The sequence below is a fragment of the Dipodomys merriami genome, unplaced genomic scaffold (genome assembly GCF_024711535.1).
Source record: "Dipodomys merriami isolate MVZ:Mamm:240054 unplaced genomic scaffold, mDipMer1.0.p SCAF_1170, whole genome shotgun sequence".
In the NCBI taxonomy this organism is placed as follows: Eukaryota; Metazoa; Chordata; class Mammalia; order Rodentia; family Heteromyidae; genus Dipodomys; species Dipodomys merriami.
The window spans coordinates 91,145-106,916 of record NW_027202461.1 but is presented as its reverse complement, the minus strand read 5'-3'; positions in this window follow the sequence as shown (position 1 = coordinate 106,916).

Sequence of the window (15,772 nt, the reverse complement as noted above, 5' to 3'; positions counted from 1 at the left end):
GGTGATTACATATATTTCACATATTTCACAGTATTGTGGAATTGTGATACTTAGTTAAAGTCACAAACACATTTCAACCTTGACAAGGCAAATTATTGTTATCATATTCCAAAGTTTGTTAATTCTATGAGCTTTTACAATCCAAATTATTTTTCCCACCTCAGGTGATATTTACATTTTTTTTTCCTTTTGATTAATGTAGGCTATTCCATCTTGCCCTCTTTCCCTCTCATTCATCTCTTCCCATCACTGTGTTTGGGTTGCTTAGTTATTTTTCTTCTATGTCCAGTGCAGCTGATGGGCCCCTTTGTTGTATGTTGTTCCATTTTCCACTTATTGTGTTCCTCCTCCTGGCTTCCCTCCATTGCGTGAATATTTCTGCAGAATACATAGTCAAGAACATGGAGTCATTAATGGTGATACAACAAAATGAGTGGCTGTCCATTGTTTCTTGAGTCCTGTTTACTTTGTCATACCTTCTTGCATTTTGGCTTTAGCATCCATGTATCAGGTAGACACTATGCCATTTGTCTCATTGTTCTTGGCTTATCTCACTCAAATAATATGGTCTAGTTCCATCCATTTCCCTGCAAATACCTTCATTTTGTCTTTTCTAATGGCTACATGGTATTCCATTGTTTATAGGTTCCACATTTTTTGGGTACACTTATCATTTGTGGCTTATCTGGGTTTTTTTTCCAAATCTTGGCTATTGTGAACAGTGCTGCAGCAATCATAGAGGTGTGTATGTCTATGTACACTGGTTTCTGTTGTTCAGAGTAAATGCTTAGGAGTGGTATGGCCAGTTCATAGGACAGGTGGATATTTAGCTTTCATATGTACCTCCAGAATGCTTTACAAAGTGGTGGTATTAGTATACATTCCCACTAACAATGTAGTAATGTTTCTTTCTTTGTATCCTTTCCAGCAGTTGTCATTGGCTTAATTTAGAATGTGGGCCAATCTGATTGGGGTAAGGTGGTATCTCAGAGTTGTTTTTATTTGCATTTCCCTTACAGCCAGGGATGATGATCATTTCCTCATGTATTTCTTTGCCGTTTTTATCTCTTCTAATAAGTCTCTCTTTAGCTTCCTTGACCATTTCAAGATTGGTTTGTTAGGTTTGTGAAGGGTTAGTTTCTTGACTTCACCATATATAATATAATGGATATTATAATATAATGGATATTAGATGCTTGACTGTTATTTTGCTGGTAAATATTTTTCCCATTTCTTCCCATTTGCTGGTAATCTTTATGATTCTTTTTTTTAGGCTTTTATAGTTTTCATGAAACAGACCCTCTATATCTTTAGTTAAGTTAACTCCTGGACACTTTTTATTTTGATGTTATTGTGAATGGGGTTGTTTCTTTGATTTCCCTTTCTATTTGTACATTGTTAGTATACAGAAAAGCGATTGGTTTCTGTGGGTTAATTTGTATCCTGCTACTTTGCCAAATGGGTTTATAAGCTCTAAGTGTTTGGGGATGGAGCTTTAGGGATCGGTTATTTATAAAATAATGCCATCTGCAAAAGAGATATTTTATCTTCTTCCTCTCCTATGTGGATCCCTTTAATGTCTTTCTCTTGACTTATTGCTCTGTCTAAGAATTCCAGAACTATATTGAAGAAGCGTGGATAGAGTGGGCATCCTTACCTTGTTCCTGTTTTTAGGGGAATTGGTTGTAGTTTTCCCATATTAAGTATAATATTGGCCTTTGATGTGCCATGTAAGACTTTTATTATAATATGAAATGTTCCTTCTATTCCTATTTTTTCCATAGCCTTTAACATAAATGAGTGCTGAATTTTATTAAAAGCTTTTTCTGCATCAATGGAGATAATCATGTGGTTCTTGACCTTGGATCTGTTGCTGTGATGGATGAGATTTATTGACTTACATATGCTAAACAATCCCTGCATCTCTGGAATGAAACCCACTTTGTCATAATGTATGATTTTTTTTGAAATGTTTCTGGATTCTGTTGGCTGCAATTTTATTGAGGAGCTTTGTATCTGTCTTAATCAAACAGATTGGTGTGTAGTTCTTTTTTTGTTAGGTCTTTGCCTGGTTTGGAGATGAATGTGATATCGGCTTCATAGAATGAGTTTGGGATTACACCCTCTATTTCTATTTCTCTGAAGAGCTTGAGGTCTTATAGAATTCTGTAGTGAATCCATCAGGTCCTGGGATTTTCTTGTTGGAAGATTTCTGGTTACTTCTACTATCTCATTGTAGGGAAATTAACATGTTTAATTGATTTCTTTCTTCTTGGTTCTGTTTGGGCAATTTGTATTTCTTATTTTTCAGGCAGAAAAAAATTTTATTTACTGAACTGCTGCCCTCACCATGTATGGTGGAGAAGCATGGCTTAAAAGGAAGGGGGCGACCACCTCTGGGCCAGAACTTAATTAGGTTAGGGAAAGGAAAAAGTTGGCCAGGTGGGGAAAGTGTAGACACACTGGATCTCGATGTGACCTCAGGGCCTGGTACCCTCCTAAAGTCAGATGGGAGGCTTGTGACCAGAGGTGGCCCAGGATGTGATCTAGCAGGAGGAGAAGGTGACTGCTTCCAGGTCTGTTAGTTACCTATGTAACAGATATTGGGCGGAAACTTAGCCAAGAAGGAGGGAGGTGTTCCTGTTCAGACCTTACATTCCAGCCTTTTGATAATTTTGAAAAAAGGTGAAGATCCTCTCTGGCTATTTCCTGTTTGCAAGGGGTATCAACAGTATGGGTAAAAGGTTGAAATGAGATCCCCTCTGAGAGAAGGCAGCAGGCAACAGCTGTCACTTGGACAATGAGTCCTGTGATGAAATCTGGAGGAGGCAAGTCTCTTGGACGAAGTATGGAGTCATCTCATAAGGCATTGAGGGACTGAAAAAATACTAGAGAGCAAAAATTGGCAAGAGGAAGGACTTGGGGCTGAAAATGTTGTTAGAAATATCCCTAGCTACTTCTGACATCTGGCGACTAGGTAGAGAACAAGTCAAGTGACAAAGGCAAGAATATAAATTCCTGTCCAATTGAAAGGTAGACAGGTATGGTCATTAGATGGACAGTCTTCTTACTTCCATTGACCTCCCTGCTCTGGTTACTTTTGAAAGGGCAGGCACAAAGTGGCTGATGTGGTATCATGTCCTATTACTCTTTTCCATGTTCCTTTCTTCTGCAGACTGGCTGAGTCTAAGTGTCTTGGTAGGATGGTTTGTCCCAGTTGGTATTAAAGGAGGTTTGAACTCAATTCCTGGGCACTATCCCTTAGCACTTCTGTTCAAGGCTAGCACTCTACCACTTTGAGTTATAGAAACTCTTGCAGTGTTTTCTTGTTGGAGATAAGAGGCTCAGTCCAAGCTTCCAGCCTGGCTTTTTGCAGGTTAGTTGTGAGATGGAGTCTTAGGGATATTTCACCCCGGGCTGGATTTGAATTGCAAATTTTGTCACAAAAATTCTTTGTTATTTCCAATTAAAGCAACAAGAAGTTCAAATAGAATAAGTAGAGCTTACCTGGTCCTTATCAAGAATTGACCAAATATTCTGCAATGACACAATGGGCACAGATATGCCCAATATTTTAGAATCACATAGTCAGTACTAGCCTAAACAAGACAAAACAAAAAAGGCAAAACTCAAATCCTAAAATTTTAGACAACAATGTTCTGACATCTTTGCTAACAAAGCACATCAGATGGTTGGGCCACAGTTATCAGAGTCTGTGAAAAGAGCAACTTGTTAGCAAGGCACATTTGAATAGATGGATGGAGGAGAAGAAAGCTTGGTGGAAGGGTAAGGATTGGAGGGGGCCAAATCCTTCACCCACAATTTGACCAAGATGGCGAACTCAAGATGGCAAATTTCTAAAAAAAAATGCAAAGAAAGCCTGAACAAAAATGAAGCCTAGTTTGGCTAGCCTTTTAGAGGGAACCTAAAATGGGTCCCCTGGACCCAGCCCATGTCACATGCTTCATGGCACAATACAAATAGTTGTAGAAAAGAAATGGAGAGATATAGAAAGTTGGACATGATTAGCAGAGAGCAAAGAGATCCTGAAAGTGAAAAGACTTCGGAACATTTACCATTGCAGAGGCAAAAATTGTCTAAATCTAAGAACAGCATAAAAATATTAGGTGCTCTGGCTATCCAGGGAGCACAAGAGGCATTTCAGAGGGATTTCATGGCTCGGGCATGACTCGTAGCACCCCGTTAAATGAGTAGGCCAGTCGGTCTGGTGAGAGAAGGAGAGCTGACCAGGCAGAAGCAATGTCCCTACTTCCCCTAGAGCAGTCTAGAGAGAAATGGCCAAGATCCCATAACCAAGCAACATTGGGTTTGGAGGTGACCAGCCTTTCCGATTAAGGCTATAAAACTCTCTATCACGGTGCCACATCTGAACAGAGATTGAGCAACAGAGAGCCGTAGAGAGTAGTTTCACTCACCAGAGAAGAGAAGTGGTGTGGACGTGGATGTGAAGGCCAGCAATGGTATTGGTGAAAAGTCTCCTGTGGTGTCTCAAGGCAGTTTAGTTCACAGAAAAGGAGAGGTTAGGAAATTCTAACATTTCCAACTCAAAAACCCCATCTGAGTTACAGAATCATATGTAAGGAACATTAAATAGGTAAGTTTCATTTGGTAGCCTATGAAGAGAATACTAAACACTTTTAAGGCAGGAAAAGAAATTTATTTACCGAACTGCTAACCCAACCATACATGGTGGAGAAGCAGGTCCAAAAAGGAAAGGGGAGATAGAAATTTGTATTTCTGTAGAAATTCATCCATGTCTGCTAGGTTTTCCTTCCTTTGTAAGTAGAGTCTGGAATTATTTCTTTATGATTGTTTGGATGCCTTGGATGTTTGTTGTAATTTGTCCTGTGGTATCTGTGATAATATTTATTTGGGTCTCCTCTCTTATTTTGTTAGTTTCTCTTGCCAGTGGTCCGTCAGTCTTAATTGATTTTTTTCTTTAAAACAGTTTTTTGTTTTATAAATTTTATTTATAATTTTCTCAGTCTCTATCTCATTAATTTCAGCTCTTATTTCGGTTATCTCTTTCTGTCTAGCAACTTTAGGTTCAATTTTTTTTCTTGTTTCTCTAGTAGTTTTAGTTGTATCATAAGATTGTTTACTTGGTCTCTGTTTTCTTGATATGTGCACTGAGAGCAATACATTTGCCCCTCAGGACTGCTTTCGCTGGGTCCCATAGGTTTCTTTGTGATGTTTCTTCATTTTCACTGAATTGTAGGAACTTTTTAATTTCTACTTTAACTTCTTCTGTGACCCATGTATTGTTCAACTTAGTTCAGTTTAATTTCCATGTGTTTAAGTTTTTTCTAATTTATGCCTTGTTATTGAGAATCAGTTTGATTCCACTATGGTCAGATAGAATACATGGTATTATGTCGATTCTCTTGTATTTGCTTAAATTCCTTGTATGAACTAAGAAATGATCTATTGTAGAAAAAGTGAAGGGGTTGGCAAGAATTAGACCCTGCTGGTGTATATGCCTGTAATTGTAGCTACTCAGGAGTGTCAGATCTGTGTATTCAGGTTCAAAGCCAGACCAGACAGGAAAGTTCATGAGGCTTTTCTGGGGTTGTTCAGCACCACACTCTGCGTCATGTCTAGGGTTGTTCACCACCTTTGCCACCATGGGCTGGGCTGGGCTGCTTATGAAAGCCAGTATGGAGAAGCCCTCCACCCTACCAGGAGTGAGGTGTTAACCAGTGCTGTTGCTTCAGGCTGGGCTGGGCTGCTTATATGGGCCAGTATGGAGAGGCACAAGCTGCCATGGGTCTGGAGTTGTTCACTGCAGCTGTCCCCATCCCATTTATCACTGCCACCCTGGACTGGTCTGGGTTGTTCCTGTATGCTAGTGCCAAGAGGCATTGTGCCCAGAGTCTGGGTGGTTTGCCACTACTGCCAGCTGCTGCTGCTCCTCCAGGTTAGGCTAGGCTGTTTACACCGGCAGGACAGAGGTGCCACACTGTGAGTCTAGAGTCGTTCACCACTGCTGACAGCTGCTGCTGCTCCTGACTGGGTTGGGGTGCTTGCACCAGCCAGGCAGAGGCGCCATGCCAGGGAGGGTGAGGGGAATCTTCATGCTGGCTCTTCTGAGATTTCGGTTTGTATTCTCTGGGTTGGCACTGGACCTGGGGAGTCTTCTGTGAGCCTTGGGTTGTTTGTGGGTGTGTGGTCCTAGGAGGGTCCAGAGTCAGGCCACTTAAGCAAGCTGGCACAAAGCTTCACCACTTAAGCTTTTCAGCAGGGAGCACCATCACCATCAAGGCTTGGGGAAGGGTCTTCCCACTTTACTGTGTGTCTGTGTAGGTTTTTCCCTTTTCTTTTTTCACTTCCTGTATCTCTCTGAGTAATCGCCTTTTTTTTATGGGTCACTTGCAGAAATGGAGCATTGAAATCCAAACTCTGTATTTCGTTGGGGAGAGCTGTGGTGTTTCCCTGCTGTTCCATCGCGATCTTAGCCCCTCCCCTTTAGGTGGAGTTTTTCTTAGGTGGCCGGTGGGCCTTGGTTACCAAAGGATTGGTCCATAAAAGAATATGTTGTAAAGCCTGCAGATTGTAGCTAGACATTTCTGTTAATATAGCCTTCCCAAATTTAGGAACAAAAGGGGGTGTTCCACCTTAAAGTATTTCAAAGTGATTAAATCCTTTAACGTAAGGGCTACATCTTGCTCGAAGGAGAGCAAAGTGGAGGATGCTCACCAAGCCATGGACAGTCTCTGTATTTAATTTAGTTAGTTTCCTTTGAGGGCATATTTATTCTTTCTAATGCCTTGAACTCTCAGTTCTATAAATGGATTGCAACTTCCAATTTATTCCTAGAGTGTTAGTTAATAATTGAGAACTTGGGCCATGAATGCAGGCCCATCTTTAGACCCCACAGCTAAGAGTAAGCCAAATCAAGGAATTATTACATGCCTCAGCTCAGCCTGAAAAAGTGTCCACTATTACTAATAGATAACAATACCCATACTTTCCAGGCTTTACCTCTGTGAAGTCCACTTTCCCAAATTCACCATCTGAGGTTCCTCACATATGAATTCTTTCCATAGGTTCCAGCTTTTCAGCATTTACCTATTGGAAATTACCTACACACCTTACAAAGTATTGTCAGGCTAAGGCCCCACTGGTTTTCAGAACATTTTTGGGTAGTGGCCTCGGGAAATTTACCAGGGTGCAAATATCTACACGTAAACTGACAGAAAGCTTAAGCCTGTATGCATTTTTCACAGGTTCAGTGTCAACATTTGCACACTTATTACAACTGTATTTTTCTTCTTCCTTTAATTTTAACGACTAGTAGCTCTAGAGACCCCACTGCTTTTATAGAGTGATCTCCCAAGCTACCTGATCAGCTCAGATATTTCCCTTTATCTTAGGGTCTCTAGTTTCTTTAATTCCTGTACAGTACTCTGAACCTTGGAGACTTCTTCCATTTTATTCTCCTCCTTTTCTCTCAAAATTGCTTTCAAGATCGCATTGTCCTTCTCAATGTGCTCCTTAACCTGTAACTGTTTTGCAGGGTTACAGGAGAGTTACTTTGACTTGACAACTGCTGCTCCTTCTCACAACACCTTTGCTTGCTCTTCAGCTTCTCCCTTAAGTTCACAAAGGTACTATTGCGAGGTATTATTTCCCATCTCCACCTGTTCCATTGGGACACAATGCTTCTGCATTATATTTATGGTGAAGATCTCAGCAGTCTTTTGGGGCTTTTACTCTAGTAGTTTCTCTTTCTAGTTTTCGACTTCAGTGTATTTTTGTGACAGATGTTTCAACTGTTCCTTTAGCTCTTCTGTTTTTCTTCCTAATGCTCTTTCCCTTTCCCCAGCATTCCCTATCAGAGCATGTGGTCCTTTAATTCTTTCTGAAGAGAAAAATCTCTTTCCTGAGCCTGATATTTTCCTGTTTACTTTGCTTGGCCTCATCTTCTATGACACAGTACTTCCCCAAATTCTCTGCTAACTACTCGTTCCTTCTTTCTCTAATGCTTTGAATTTCTGGTGACACTCTTCAAAGCTTATAATCGACATTTACTTCAGCCTAATACATTATTATATTAGGTCCAGCTCCTTTATCATGGCCATGGTTTCTTTTTTTTTTTTTTTGGTCCGGTCGTGGGGTCTGAACTCTGGGCCTGGGCACTGTCCCTCAGCTCTTCAACTCAAGGCTAGCACTCTACCACTTGAGTCACAGCAACACTTCCGGCTTATTATTTTTTGCTTATGTGGTGCTGAGGAATCGACCCCAGGGCTTCAGGCATGCAAGGCAAGCGCTCTACCACTGAGCCACCCTCCCAGCCCAGGCCATGATTTCTTATTGCAGCATCAGAATCTCTTCTTGGCCTCATTTGTGGTTAGCAAGGATGTCAGCATTGGAGTCCTGTGCTTCTGTCAGCCTCTGATTTGTGGTCCCCTAATTTGCCTCATGCTCACCGAGGGTACTGTACTTGAATTTCATTTGATTCTGAGTGTTATCTAGGTTCCTTTTGAGTATTTTCTTTTCATTTTTGACTCTCACAAGTTCCTAATTTATATCTTCAAATCTTTTCTCAACATCAAATAATTCTCTGTTTTCTCCAGTTTACTCTTCTATGTGCTTTTAATCTCTTGGTGGGTTTTGACTGGCACATATTGGTGATTCAGTCTTTTATAAGCGTGTTTTTTGAGATAGAAGTGTGTGAATATTTTCTTTGTCACATTTCTTCTTAAGTTCAGAAGGCTCTTTCTTAAATTGAACACAGTTGGAATTCAGAGCCCCATGCTCCTTTGCATATTTCTCAGAGATATGAACACATTTTCCAGATAGTTAATGTGATTACTAACCTGTCATTTTCTATCTCTCTCCTCCTTGGACATTCATTTTCTTAATGTCCATTTTGCTTGCAATAAGCACACTGATCTAGTCCTAGAGGTTCCCTACTGCCAGTTGCAACTGAATTGTACTGTCTTTGTCAAGGATTTCTTCATCCCTATTCTGGTGCTCCTACCAAAACTCAAACCCCCTTCTTAAACTCTTTTTTTCCCAGGGTATCTCTGTTATCAAACACCCACTGAGCAACCACTTCCAACTTAAAATACACTTTCCCTCAAAACCTTCTAACTTTTAAAGGTTTCTTCTAATATCTGGGGCTGACTGGGTAACAAAGGCCATATTTAGGGCTCTTTGATTCTCCAGGGCTTCAAGACCTATAGGCTTATAGGTCCTTTAGGCTTCTGGGAGAACTTTCAGAAGAACATTTGGGTACTCACTGGGGAACTGTATCATCTCATTCACTTTAGATTGATGACTTGGCTTTCTAGCAACTGCGGTATTCCTGCTAACTGAACCTGGCAATAATTGGTAAGCATTTCCATACCTCGATCACTGATAGTCTCAGCTTGGGTAAGTCTGGGGAAAGACTTGCTCCAATTGGTCTGGTTCAATAGTGGGCCTACTGTCTGGTTCAAGGACCACTTCAAGTCACCGATCAGGATTCACTCCCTTTTCTTCCAGGTGAAAAGCACCTGTAAAGTGTGCTGACACTTATCCCAGATGTGCTTGTTTGTGAAAATTGCTGTAGCTAATGAGGTAATGAGCCCCTGGTTTTTTTTTTCTGAAAAAGATGGATTTTTCTGTTTCCAGTTATACAGGTCACTAGTGGTAAAGTGAACATATATTAGAAAGGGGGCCTGCTCACCATCTCCTCCATATTCCTGTCTCAAGGGTAATAAGGCTAACATACCACATTGTGCCACATCAGGCTGGCACAAGTAACTACTTTTGGTATGGGAGGACTTAACATTAGAGGTGCTGATGGCAAAGAATAGGAGAGAGAGTACATCAGTGCATCTTCCTCTGTGGGACTCTATAACCCTGGGGGAGAATTTTTGGATATGACAACTTTAGGCCTTGTTTTCCCATCCTGAGAAAAGGACTAAACAGAAGTGCATACAGGACACTGATAGAACTATAAGCATACACACAGAGACCAATAGCCACAGACACTTAACCCACATGTCCCACACCTTTCAATGTAGAACTCTACAGAAGGTTCCAGATGACAGACAGAACATCCAAGATTGCCTCTTGAGGAGGTCACAGATGACCTCTGGAAGACGTCACATATGTCCTCCCTAGGAGGCCTTAGATGACCTCTCAGGGAGATTCCAAATGGCTTCCCAAGAAGTGTCAGATGACCTCCAAAGGAGGTCCCAGATGTCCTCACAATGAGGCTGAGATTACCTCTCAAGTATCTCAGATGTCCACTCAAGGAGGCCACATATGAACTCCAGAGGAGGTTCCAGATAACCCTGTTGAGAAAGCTACAGATGACCACCAGAGAAGGTCATATATGGATTCTCAAGGAAGTCCCAGATGATGTCCAAGACGGTCATATTTTTCTCATCAAGGTAACCCGAGATGACCTCCCAAAGAAGCGCCAGATGACATCATAAGTGGTCCTAGATTGCCTCTTAAGGAAGCCCCAATGACTACTTTTGAAGAGTTCTCAGGTGGCCTCCTTAATAAGCCCCAGATGACCTCTGGAGAAAGTCCAAGATGGCCCCTGAAGACCCCAGATGACCTCCAAGGAAGGTCTCAGATGGCCTCTCAAGGATGTCGCAGATGTACTCATGATGATGTTCCAGATAGCTTCCCAAGGAAGCCCTACATGACCTCTCAAGGAGGTTCCAGATGGCTTCTCAAGGAAGCCACAGATGACCTCCAGATAGAGTCCCCAAAACAGGCTGGCACGCTTGCCCAGACGTACCCCTAGAGGTACCTAAATGACTTTTGTCCATGTTGGTCCTCAGGAGACAAACACTTGAGGTCGACTCTCAACCCTGAAGGCTGACACTCTCACCTATGGGGATTTTTCCCTGAGGCCAAGGCCTGATGCCATCCAAATGGATTATATCGATGAGGGTCTCCAAATATTAGAACCTCTATTGTTCAGGAGAATCCATCGAGACACAAAGGGCAAGCATTTTATCCCCCTTCCCTTAGTCTATCCTTCACTGCAGACCTATACTTCCTTCCATGTCTTTTCCTTTTTCCCTTCTACCAGTTCTTTCTTCTCTTCAGGCCGCTCTACTCTCCACAGGCCTGAATTGCTTTGCCTGGATCAGTTGCCATCCTTTACCTCCTGCTCTCCCTCAACTGCCCTCCTCTCATGTCTTTCCCTTTCTGCTACCACACAACTTCCCTTCTTCCAAGACTTTTCCCTTTTTCTCTTCTAATTCTATTGCTCTGAATAAGCAGCCTATATAAAGTCTGTAACCCTTCTCCACACCAACTGCTTAACAGTTTTCAACTGTCACATCCCAAACTGCTCACAGCCCAATCACTTCTTAACAGCTCAACACTTGGTGATTACTGTCCCAGGCCCTCCTACAGAATGCTCCATCTTCTTTGGTGGCATACTTTGTCCTCTCCAGCTGGCCAAGAGATGGGGCCACACCGATTATCAGACCCTATAGATTATCAGGGCTGTGCTGATTATTACAGTATCATCCTTGTGAACTAATAGCAATTGAAATTGGAAATTTGATTGTGATATTACAAACTCATTGTGACATCACAAACCCATTTTGACATCATCACCACCACGACATCACAAACCCATTGTGATAGGATTGTCATTGTGACATCTCAAATCTATTATGACCTCTTAGCTCCTTTGGAAAATCACATGCCCTTTTCAACATCACAGTCCCTTTGTGTACCTATATCCTTGTTGTTAACTAATGACAATTGAGATCAGACATGCCATTATAACATCAAAAAGTGTTTGTGACATCCTCAAAAGTGTGACATCACTTTTTCTTTATGAAAGCATCAGCTCATTGTGACACCACCAAACTCAATGACATAATCGCATTATGACAATTCTCATTGTGACATCATAGACAAATTGTGAATGCTTATTCTGTGATTTCATTGTATTCAAAATGTGGTATGGGAATTGCTATCAGAAATGAATTTTTGTGCCTACATAACAATTTTGAACTGGGCGCTTATGGCTCATGCCTGTAATCCTAGCTACTCAGGAGGCTGAGATCTGAGGATCACGGTTCAAAGACAGCCTGGGCAAGAAAGTCCTAGAAACTCTTATCTCCAATAAACCTCTCACAAAACAGAAGTGGCACTGTAACTCAAGTGGTAGAGCGCTAGCGTTGAGCTGAAGAGCTGAGGGACAGTGCCCAAGCCCAGAGTTCAATCCCCACAACCGACGAAAAAAATTGACATCATAATCACTTTGTGCCATCACAGTGCCATTGTGATATCACTAACACGATGTGACATCACAAACCTCTCCTGTCCTCATAACTTTTGTGACATGCTTACATTGTGATATCTTAGACCTTTTTGCGCTCATAATTTGTTTTCAACCTCATATTTCATGTATGACATGAGATACCAGGAATCCACTGTGACATCATGACCATTGTGACATCACACTGACAGATGCCATGGTCATCATATCACATTGTGACATCACAAAAGGTTTTGATCTCACAATTAGTTGGTGATGCCATACTGGTAAGGGGTCACAGTAGGTCTATGATGTCACAATTGGTTGGTGATATTAAAGTGGCATAAAGGATCTCATTTGTCATGAAATCACAGAGAATATGAGTTCACATATGGACTGTGGTTTCTCCAAAGGCATGTTTTGTCACAAATGTGATGAAATCCTAGCAGGATTGTGATGTCACAGTGTGACACAATATTCATGATGTCTGTCAGTATGATGTCACAATGGTCATGATGTCGCAGTGGATTTCTGATTTCACATATCATAACTGAAATATAAGTTTGAAAACAGATTATGAGCTCATAAATGGCCTAAGACATCACAATTACAGCATATCACAAGACTTATGAGGACAGGGCAGGCTTGTGATGTCACAGTGTGTTGGGCATGTCACAATGACATGATTGTTCTCAATGGTCTTTAACTTACAATGAGTATATGAGTTCACAAAGGGACTGTGGTTTCTCTAAAAGTATGTGTTGTCACAAATATATTGAAATCCTAAAAGGTTTGTGATGTCAGAGTTTGACATAATGGTTATGACATCTAGCAGTGTGATGTCACCATTGTCATGATGTCACTGGGAATTTGTGATATCAAATGTCATATGTGAAATCTAATGAGTTCAACAACAGATCATGAGGACAAAAAGGCCTAAGGTATCAGAATTGCAGCATGTCACAAAAGTTATGATGACAGGATAGATTTGTAATGTCACGGTGGGTTAGTGATATCACAATAGCAATGTGATGTACAAAGGGATTGTAATGTCACAATGGTTGTGATTCAGTTTGTTATGATATCAAAGTACAGGCCACATTTGAAATAGAATGAAATCACAAAAAATGGTATTCATGTCTATGATGTCACGATGACAATGTGAAGTTCTAATTCTTTCATACCATTTTAGTTTTGTGATAACACAATTATCAGATCGTGTCACAATGACAATGTGATGTCACAATTGTGATGATCTCAAAAATGTTTCTGATGTTGAAATGTCATGTCTGATTCTCAATTGTCAATAATTCACAGTGGAGATTTGGATACATAAAGGGATTGTAATATCATAAATCTATGTATTTTTTCAAAGGTTATAAGAGGTTATAATAGATTTGGGATGTCACAAAGTGATCCTGGTGTCAAAACAGCAATGTCACAATGGGTTTGTGATGTCACAGTGGTGATGAGGTCACAATGGTTTAGTTAAGTCATAAGTTTGTAATATCACAATTATTTGTACAATTTCAATTGCTCCTAGGTCACCATGAGGACACTGTAATAACCAGCAGTGCCCCTATAATCCACGGGAACACATAGTCATCATGACCACCTGGTCTGGACCAACAGAGAGGGGGGTGCATGCCACTGGAGGGGGGAGGTCATGCTGCTGAAAGAGATAAAATGTCAAGCCCCACATGGGGAGCTGCAAAGAAGTAATCGTGCATGGACATTAGGGAAGTGATGATTGAAAAATGTTATGCAGGAAACATATTGCAGGGGGGAAGGGTACAGCCTATATATAGGCTGCATGTTCAGAGCAACAGAAGGGGAGAGAAAAAGGGGAAAGGCCTGGAAAGAAATAAGTGATGAGACTGCAAGATGGTAAAGACCTGGGAGAAGAGGAAATTGAAGGAGAGAAGGAGGTGAAGGACTGCAACTGGCCACCTGGTCAGGGCAGGACAAGCTTTTCCAGAGTAGAGCATCCTGAAGAGAAGAAGGGAATGGTTGAAGGAAAAAATGAAAAGACCTGAAAGGTAGGAAAGGTCTTTAGAGAAGGAGGATGAAGAAAAAGGGAAAAGCCTTGCCTTTGAAATGTGGAGCTTTGGAGATCATTATTTTCAAGATTGGTTGTTTGCAGACCAGTCAACAAATGGCTGGGCTGCTCTTTCAAGTTCTGAGCGTCCAGGGTTGAGGCTGCATTGAGCTCTGGGCATCCAGCCCAGGTCAAGGTAGTCGCCTGTTACAAAATTTAAGACAAGACAGGTTTGTGATGTTACATTCCATTAATGATTTCACAATGTCAATATGAGGTCACAAAGGGATTGCAATGTCATAATGGTGATGTGGTCACAATGGGTTTCTAAAATCAACCTATATGCCACATTTGAAATAGAATGAAATCACAGGATAGGCAATCAACTTGTCATTATGACCTCATGATGAAAATGTGATGTCATAATGCTATGATGTCATTGTCATTTTGGGATGTCACAATGGGCTGTTGGTATCATAACAATGTGATCTCACTCTGGAGAAGATGTCACAAAGCATTTGTAATTGTACATGTAAATGCAACATTTATTGATTTTTCCAAAGCTACACTATTTTAGAAATTTGTAGGAAAACAAGTTAAGTTATAAAAACACAAATTAATATGATTGATTGCATACTTTTACATTTAATTTCGTCAAGTAAAAATACCATTTATTTCTTCTGTATAGGAAGGAAAACCCTAAATATTACAGTTTGTGCCATATTTCACATTGGGAAGCTTTGTCTATATCAATAAGTTTATTTCTTTTATTTCTGTTTTCCTATTCATAATGCTTCTTCTCATAGGATTCTTCTACGGACTTTTACTTTCCCCCATTTGGGGCTTAAACATAACTCATGATCTCACTTTGTTTGCTAACAGTAATCAGTCTACCATTTGAACCATGCCTCCAGCCCAGAAATTTTTGAAGTTAATTGGAGTTAGAACCTCATGAACTTTCCTACCAGGTGGAAAACCATTATCGCCCAAGTCTCATCCTTCTTAATTACTAGGATTATAGAGATGAGTTATGGACCCCAATAATCGATGACTTTTCATGTCTTATAAATTCCACATGTTTGCTAGTAATTGTAATAGTAAACGACCACAGATTGGGTAGCATTAACACTGTAAATACATTGCCTCTGAGTTGGTGGAACTAGAACTCCAAGATCAGAGTTGGCTTCTTCTGAGTCCTCTTTCCTTAACATATTCAAGGCCTTCTGATTCTTTTGGAGGAGACTTCAACTTAAATGCTACCTTTAAGATTCTGTTTCAATATACAATCATTTTCTAATGCAGTGGGTTTTAGATAGTAAGATTTTAATGGGACCGTATTCAACACATAACATATTACTTAATGGATTGAAGAAAATCTTATAGGAAATTATGTGGTTTGGGCATGGAAGTTGTGGTTATACATTAAAAAATTAGCAAAAGAGGTAAAGGTTTTATTAGAGCTTGTAACACCAGTATGAAGTCTT